Genomic DNA, 10,000 nt, shown 5'->3' on the forward strand with positions numbered 1-10,000 from the left:
CTGTGATGTCACAATCTGGCTGCTGTGTAAGAACATTTTCATTGGCTGCTGTGTAGGAACATCCTCAATGGCTGCTGTGTAGGAACATCTTCATTGGCTGCTGTGTAGGAACAGTCTCATTGGCTGCTGTGTCTATCAATCTATCTATCTATCTATCTATCTATCTATCTATCTATCTATCTATCTATCTATCTATCTATCTATCTATCTATCTATCTATCTATCTATCTATCTATCTATCTATCTATATGTCTCTATCTCTATCTATCTATCTAGTGACTCTCAGGGCGGCGCGGCCCCCTTTTATACCCTTCCTGGACGATGAAGATGTTCCTGCATATGAAGATGTTCCTACACAGCAGCCATTGAGGATGTTCCTACACAGCAGCCAATGAAAATGTTCCTACACAGCAGCCAGATTGTGACATCACAGAGCATCCCTGTGATGTCACAATCTGGCTGCTGTGTAAGAACATTTTCATTGGCTGCTGTGTAGGAACATCCTCAATGGCTGATATGTAGGAACATCTTCATTGGCTGCTGTGTAGGAACAGTCTCATTGGCTGCTGTGTCTATCTATCTATCTATCTATCTATCTATCTATCTATCTATCTATCTATCTATCTATCTATCTATCTATCTATCTATCTATCTATCTATCTATATGTCTCTATCTCTATCTATCTAGTGACTCTCAGGGCGGCGCGGCCCCCTTTTATACCCTTCCTGGACGATGAAGATGTTCCTGCACATGAAGATGTTCCTACACAGCAGCCAGATTGTGACATCACAGAGCATCCCTGTGATGTCACAATCTGGCTGCTGTGTAAGAACATTTTCATTGGCTGCTGTGTAGGAACATCCTCAATGGCTGCTGTGTTGGAACATCTTCATTGGCTGCTGTGTAGGAACAGTCTCATTGGCTGCTGTGTCTATCTATCTATCTATCTATCTATCTATCTATCTATCTATCTATCTATCTATCTATCTATCTATCTATCTATCTATCTATCTATCTATCTATCTATCTATCTATATGTCTCTATCTCTATCTATCTAGTGACTCTCAGGGCGGCGCGGCCCCCTTTTATACCCTTCCTGGACGATGAAGATGTTCCTGCACATGAAGATGTTCCTACACAGCAGCCAGATTGTGACATCACAGAGCATCCCTGTGATGTCACAATCTGGCTGCTGTGTAAGAACATTTTCATTGGCTGCTGTGTAGGAACATCCTCAATGGCTGCTGTGTTGGAACATCTTCATTGGCTGCTGTGTAGGAACAGTCTCATTGGCTGCTGTGTCTATCTATCTATCTATCTATCTATCTATCTATCTATCTATCTATCTATCTATCTATCTATCTATCTATCTATCTATCTATCTATCTATCTATCTATCTATCTATCTATCTATCTATATGTCTCTATCTCTATCTATCTATCTAGTGACTCTCAGGGCGGCGCGGCCCCCTTTTATACCCTTCCTGGACGATGAAGATGTTCCTGCACATGAAGATGTTCCTACATAGCAGCCATTGAGGATGTTCCTACACAGCAGCCAATGAAAATGTTCCTACACAGCAGCCAGATTGTGACATCACAGAGCATCCCTGTGATGTCACAATCTGGCTGCTGTGTAAGAACATTTTCATTGGCTGCTGTGTAGGAACATCCTCAATGGCTGCTGTGTAGGAACATCTTCATTGGCTGCTGTGTAGGAACAGTCTCATTGGCTGCTGTGTCTATCAATCTATCTATCTATCTATCTATCTATCTATCTATCTATCTATCTATCTATCTATCTATCTATCTATCTATCTATCTATCTATCTATCTATCTATCTATCTATCTATCTATCTAACTATCTGTCTATCTATCTATCTATCTATCTATCTATATGTCTCTATCTCTATCTATCTATCTAGTGACTCTCAGGGCGGCGCGGCCCCCTTTTATACCCTTCCTGGACGATGAAGATGTTCCTGCACATGAAGATGTTCCTACACAGCAGCCAGATTGTGACATCACAGAGCATCCCTGTGATGTCACAATCTGGCTGCTGTGTAAGAACATTTTCATTGGCTGCTGTGTAGGAACATCCTCAATGGCTGCTGTGTTGGAACATCTTCATTGGCTGCTGTGTAGGAACAGTCTCATTGGCTGCTGTGTCTATCTATCTATCTATCTATCTATCTATCTATCTATCTATCTATCTATCTATCTATCTATCTATCTATCTATCTATCTATCTATCTATCTATCTATATGTCTCTATCTCTATCTATCTATCTAGTGACTCTCAGGGCGGCGCGGCCCCCTTTTATACCCTTCCTGGACGATGAAGATGTTCCTGCACATGAAGATGTTCCTACACAGCAGCCATTGAGGATGTTCCTACACAGCAGCCAATGAAAATGTTCCTACACAGCAGCCAGATTGTGACATCACAGAGCATCCCTGTGATGTCACAATCTGGCTGCTGTGTAAGAACATTTTCATTGGCTGCTGTGTAGGAACATCCTCAATGGCTGCTGTGTTGGAACATCTTCATTGGCTGCTGTGTAGGAACAGTCTCATTGGCTGCTGTGTCTATCTATCTATCTATCTATCTATCTATCTATCTATCTATCTATCTATCTATCTATCTATCTATCTATCTATCTATCTATCTATCTATCTATCTATCTATCTATCTATCTATCTATTTATCTATCTATCTATATGTCTCTATCTCTATCTATCTAGTGACTCTCAGGGCGGCGCGGCCCCCTTTTATACCCTTCCTGGACGATGAAGATGTTCCTGCACATGAAGATGTTCCTACACAGCAGCCAGATTGTGACATCACAGAGCATCCCTGTGATGTCACAATCTGGCTGCTGTGTAAGAACATTTTCATTGGCTGCTGTGTAGGAACATCCTCAATGGCTGCTGTGTTGGAACATCTTCATTGGCTGCTGTGTAGGAACAGTCTCATTGGCTGCTGTGTCTATCTATCTATCTATCTATCTATATATCTATATATCTATCTATCTATATATCTATCTATCTATCTACCTATCTATCTATCTATCTATCTATCTATCTATCTATCTATCTATCTATCTATCTATCTATCTATCTATCTATCTATCTATCTATCTATCTATCTATATGTCTCTATCTCTATCTATCTATCTAGTGACTCTCAGGGCGGCGCGGCCCCCTTTTATACCCTTCCTGGACGATGAAGATGTTCCTGCACATGAAGATGTTCCTACATAGCAGCCATTGAGGATGTTCCTACACAGCAGCCAATGAAAATGTTCCTACACAGCAGCCAGATTGTGACATCACAGAGCATCCCTGTGATGTCACAATCTGGCTGCTGTGTAAGAACATTTTCATTGGCTGCTGTGTAGGAACATCCTCAATGGCTGCTGTGTAGGAACATCTTCATTGGCTGCTGTGTAGGAACAGTCTCATTGGCTGCTGTGTCTATCAATCTATCTATCTATCTATCTATCTATCTATCTATCTATCTATCTATCTATCTATCTATCTATCTATCTATCTATCTATCTATCTATCTATCTATCTATCTATCTATCTATCTAACTATCTGTCTATCTATCTATCTATCTATCTATCTATATGTCTCTATCTCTATCTATCTATCTAGTGACTCTCAGGGCGGCGCGGCCCCCTTTTATACCCTTCCTGGACGATGAAGATGTTCCTGCACATGAAGATGTTCCTACACAGCAGCCAGATTGTGACATCACAGAGCATCCCTGTGATGTCACAATCTGGCTGCTGTGTAAGAACATTTTCATTGGCTGCTGTGTAGGAACATCCTCAATGGCTGCTGTGTTGGAACATCTTCATTGGCTGCTGTGTAGGAACAGTCTCATTGGCTGCTGTGTCTATCTATCTATCTATCTATCTATCTATCTATCTATCTATCTATCTATCTATCTATCTATCTATCTATCTATCTATCTATCTATCTATCTATCTATATGTCTCTATCTCTATCTATCTATCTAGTGACTCTCAGGGCGGCGCGGCCCCCTTTTATACCCTTCCTGGACGATGAAGATGTTCCTGCACATGAAGATGTTCCTACACAGCAGCCATTGAGGATGTTCCTACACAGCAGCCAATGAAAATGTTCCTACACAGCAGCCAGATTGTGACATCACAGAGCATCCCTGTGATGTCACAATCTGGCTGCTGTGTAAGAACATTTTCATTGGCTGCTGTGTAGGAACATCCTCAATGGCTGCTGTGTTGGAACATCTTCATTGGCTGCTGTGTAGGAACAGTCTCATTGGCTGCTGTGTCTATCTATCTATCTATCTATCTATCTATCTATCTATCTATCTATCTATCTATCTATCTATCTATCTATCTATCTATCTATCTATCTATCTATCTATCTATCTATTTATCTATCTATCTATATGTCTCTATCTCTATCTATCTAGTGACTCTCAGGGCGGCGCGGCCCCCTTTTATACCCTTCCTGGACGATGAAGATGTTCCTGCACATGAAGATGTTCCTACACAGCAGCCAGATTGTGACATCACAGAGCATCCCTGTGATGTCACAATCTGGCTGCTGTGTAAGAACATTTTCATTGGCTGCTGTGTAGGAACATCCTCAATGGCTGCTGTGTTGGAACATCTTCATTGGCTGCTGTGTAGGAACAGTCTCATTGGCTGCTGTGTCTATCTATCTATCTATCTATCTATATATCTATATATCTATCTATCTATATATCTATCTATCTATCTACCTATCTATCTATCTATCTATCTATCTATCTATCTATCTATCTATCTATCTATCTATCTATCTATCTATCTATCTATCTATCTATCTATATGTCTCTATCTCTATCTATCTATCTAGTGACTCTCAGGGCGGCGCGGCCCCCTTTTATACCCTTCCTGGACGATGAAGATGTTCCTGCACATGAAGATGTTCCTACATAGCAGCCATTGAGGATGTTCCTACACAGCAGCCAATGAAAATGTTCCTACACAGCAGCCAGATTGTGACATCACAGAGCATCCCTGTGATGTCACAATCTGGCTGCTGTGTAAGAACATTTTCATTGGCTGCTGTGTAGGAACATCCTCAATGGCTGATATGTAGGAACATCTTCATTGGCTGCTGTGTAGGAACAGTCTCATTGGCTGCTGTGTCTATCTATCTATCTATCTATCTATCTATCTATCTATCTATCTATCTATCTATCTATCTATCTATCTATCTATCTATCTATCTATCTATCTATCTATCTATATGTCTCTATCTCTATCTATCTAGTGACTCTCAGGGCGGCGCGGCCCCCTTTTATACCCTTCCTGGACGATGAAGATGTTCCTGCACATGAAGATGTTCCTACACAGCAGCCAGATTGTGACATCACAGAGCATCCCTGTGATGTCACAATCTGGCTGCTGTGTAAGAACATTTTCATTGGCTGCTGTGTAGGAACATCCTCAATGGCTGCTGTGTTGGAACATCTTCATTGGCTGCTGTGTAGGAACAGTCTCATTGGCTGCTGTGTCTATCTATCTATCTATCTATCTATCTATCTATCTATCTATCTATCTTTCTATCTATCTATCTATCTATCTATCTATCTATCTATCTATCTATCTATCTATCTATCTATCTATCTATCTATATGTCTCTATCTCTATCTATCTATCTAGTGACTCTCAGGGCGGCGCGGCCCCCTTTTATACCCTTCCTGGACGATGAAGATGTTCCTGCACATGAAGATGTTCCTACACAGCAGCCATTGAGGATGTTCCTACACAGCAGCCAATGAAAATGTTCCTACACAGCAGCCAGATTGTGACATCACAGAGCATCCCTGTGATGTCACAATCTGGCTGCTGTGTAAGAACATTTTCATTGGCTGCTGTGTAGGAACATCCTCAATGGCTGCTGTGTAGGAACATCTTCATTGGCTGCTGTGTAGGAACAGTCTCATTGGCTGCTGTGTCTATCAATCTATCTATCTATCTATCTATCTATCTATCTATCTATCTATCTATCTATCTATCTATCTATCTATCTATCTATCTATCTATCTATCTATCTATCTATCTATCTATCTATATGTCTCTATCTCTATCTATCTATCTAGTGACTCTCAGGGCGGCGCGGCCCCCTTTTATACCCTTCCTGGACGATGAAGATGTTCCTGCATATGAAGATGTTCCTACACAGCAGCCATTGAGGATGTTCCTACACAGCAGCCAATGAAAATGTTCCTACACAGCAGCCAGATTGTGACATCACAGAGCATCCCTGTGATGTCACAATCTGGCTGCTGTGTAAGAACATTTTCATTGGCTGCTGTGTAGGAACATCCTCAATGGCTGATATGTAGGAACATCTTCATTGGCTGCTGTGTAGGAACAGTCTCATTGGCTGCTGTGTCTATCTATCTATCTATCTATCTATCTATCTATCTATCTATCTATCTATCTATCTATCTATCTATCTATCTATCTATCTATCTATCTATCTATATGTCTCTATCTCTATCTATCTAGTGACTCTCAGGGCGGCGCGGCCCCCTTTTATACCCTTCCTGGACGATGAAGATGTTCCTGCACATGAAGATGTTCCTACACAGCAGCCAGATTGTGACATCACAGAGCATCCCTGTGATGTCACAATCTGGCTGCTGTGTAAGAACATTTTCATTGGCTGCTGTGTAGGAACATCCTCAATGGCTGCTGTGTTGGAACATCTTCATTGGCTGCTGTGTAGGAACAGTCTCATTGGCTGCTGTGTCTATCTATCTATCTATCTATCTATCTATCTATCTATCTATCTATCTATCTATCTATCTATCTATCTATCTATCTATCTATCTATCTATCTATCTATCTATATGTCTCTATCTCTATCTATCTAGTGACTCTCAGGGCGGCGCGGCCCCCTTTTATACCCTTCCTGGACGATGAAGATGTTCCTGCACATGAAGATGTTCCTACACAGCAGCCAGATTGTGACATCACAGAGCATCCCTGTGATGTCACAATCTGGCTGCTGTGTAAGAACATTTTCATTGGCTGCTGTGTAGGAACATCCTCAATGGCTGCTGTGTTGGAACATCTTCATTGGCTGCTGTGTAGGAACAGTCTCATTGGCTGCTGTGTCTATCTATCTATCTATCTATCTATCTATCTATCTATCTATCTATCTATCTATCTATCTATCTATCTATCTATCTATCTATCTATCTATCTATCTATCTATCTATCTATCTATCTATATGTCTCTATCTCTATCTATCTATCTAGTGACTCTCAGGGCGGCGCGGCCCCCTTTTATACCCTTCCTGGACGATGAAGATGTTCCTGCACATGAAGATGTTCCTACATAGCAGCCATTGAGGATGTTCCTACACAGCAGCCAATGAAAATGTTCCTACACAGCAGCCAGATTGTGACATCACAGAGCATCCCTGTGATGTCACAATCTGGCTGCTGTGTAAGAACATTTTCATTGGCTGCTGTGTAGGAACATCCTCAATGGCTGCTGTGTAGGAACATCTTCATTGGCTGCTGTGTAGGAACAGTCTCATTGGCTGCTGTGTCTATCAATCTATCTATCTATCTATCTATCTATCTATCTATCTATCTATCTATCTATCTATCTATCTATCTATCTATCTATCTATCTATCTATCTATCTATCTATCTAACTATCTGTCTATCTATCTATCTATCTATCTATCTATATGTCTCTATCTCTATCTATCTATCTAGTGACTCTCAGGGCGGCGCGGCCCCCTTTTATACCCTTCCTGGACGATGAAGATGTTCCTGCACATGAAGATGTTCCTACACAGCAGCCAGATTGTGACATCACAGAGCATCCCTGTGATGTCACAATCTGGCTGCTGTGTAAGAACATTTTCATTGGCTGCTGTGTAGGAACATCCTCAATGGCTGCTGTGTTGGAACATCTTCATTGGCTGCTGTGTAGGAACAGTCTCATTGGCTGCTGTGTCTATCTATCTATCTATCTATCTATCTATCTATCTATCTATCTATCTATCTATCTATCTATCTATCTATCTATCTATCTATCTATCTATCTATCTATCTATATGTCTCTATCTCTATCTATCTATCTAGTGACTCTCAGGGCGGCGCGGCCCCCTTTTATACCCTTCCTGGACGATGAAGATGTTCCTGCACATGAAGATGTTCCTACACAGCAGCCATTGAGGATGTTCCTACACAGCAGCCAATGAAAATGTTCCTACACAGCAGCCAGATTGTGACATCACAGAGCATCCCTGTGATGTCACAATCTGGCTGCTGTGTAAGAACATTTTCATTGGCTGCTGTGTAGGAACATCCTCAATGGCTGCTGTGTTGGAACATCTTCATTGGCTGCTGTGTAGGAACAGTCTCATTGGCTGCTGTGTCTATCTATCTATCTATCTATCTATCTATCTATCTATCTATCTATCTATCTATCTATCTATCTATCTATCTATCTATCTATCTATCTATCTATCTATCTATCTATCTATCTATCTATCTATTTATCTATCTATCTATATGTCTCTATCTCTATCTATCTAGTGACTCTCAGGGCGGCGCGGCCCCCTTTTATACCCTTCCTGGACGATGAAGATGTTCCTGCACATGAAGATGTTCCTACACAGCAGCCAGATTGTGACATCACAGAGCATCCCTGTGATGTCACAATCTGGCTGCTGTGTAAGAACATTTTCATTGGCTGCTGTGTAGGAACATCCTCAATGGCTGCTGTGTTGGAACATCTTCATTGGCTGCTGTGTAGGAACAGTCTCATTGGCTGCTGTGTCTATCTATCTATCTATCTATCTATATATCTATATATCTATCTATCTATATATCTATCTATCTATCTACCTATCTATCTATCTATCTATCTATCTATCTATCTATCTATCTATCTATCTATCTATCTATCTATCTATCTATCTATCTATCTATCTATCTATCTATCTATCTATATGTCTCTATCTCTATCTATCTATCTAGTGACTCTCAGGGCGGCGCGGCCCCCTTTTATACCCTTCCTGGACGATGAAGATGTTCCTGCACATGAAGATGTTCCTACATAGCAGCCATTGAGGATGTTCCTACACAGCAGCCAATGAAAATGTTCCTACACAGCAGCCAGATTGTGACATCACAGAGCATCCCTGTGATGTCACAATCTGGCTGCTGTGTAAGAACATTTTCATTGGCTGCTGTGTAGGAACATCCTCAATGGCTGCTGTGTAGGAACATCTTCATTGGCTGCTGTGTAGGAACAGTCTCATTGGCTGCTGTGTCTATCAATCTATCTATCTATCTATCTATCTATCTATCTATCTATCTATCTATCTATCTATCTATCTATCTATCTATCTATCTATCTATCTATCTATCTATCTATCTATCTATCTATCTATCTAACTATCTGTCTATCTATCTATCTATCTATCTATCTATATGTCTCTATCTCTATCTATCTATCTAGTGACTCTCAGGGCGGCGCGGCCCCCTTTTATACCCTTCCTGGACGATGAAGATGTTCCTGCACATGAAGATGTTCCTACACAGCAGCCAGATTGTGACATCACAGAGCATCCCTGTGATGTCACAATCTGGCTGCTGTGTAAGAACATTTTCATTGGCTGCTGTGTAGGAACATCCTCAATGGCTGCTGTGTTGGAACATCTTCATTGGCTGCTGTGTAGGAACAGTCTCATTGGCTGCTGTGTCTATCTATCTATCTATCTATCTATCTATCTATCTATCTATCTATCTATCTATCTATCTATCTATCTATCTATCTATCTATCTATCTATCTATCTATATGTCTCTATCTCTATCTATCTATCTAGTGACTCTCAGGGCGGCGCGGCCCCCTTTTATACCCTTCCTGGACGATGAAGATGTTCCTGCACATGAAGATGTTCCTACACAGCAGCC

Source organism: Borostomias antarcticus (assembly GCF_949987555.1).
Source record: "Borostomias antarcticus genome assembly, contig: scaffold_49, whole genome shotgun sequence".
NCBI classification, from domain to species: Eukaryota; Metazoa; Chordata; class Actinopteri; order Stomiiformes; family Stomiidae; genus Borostomias; species Borostomias antarcticus.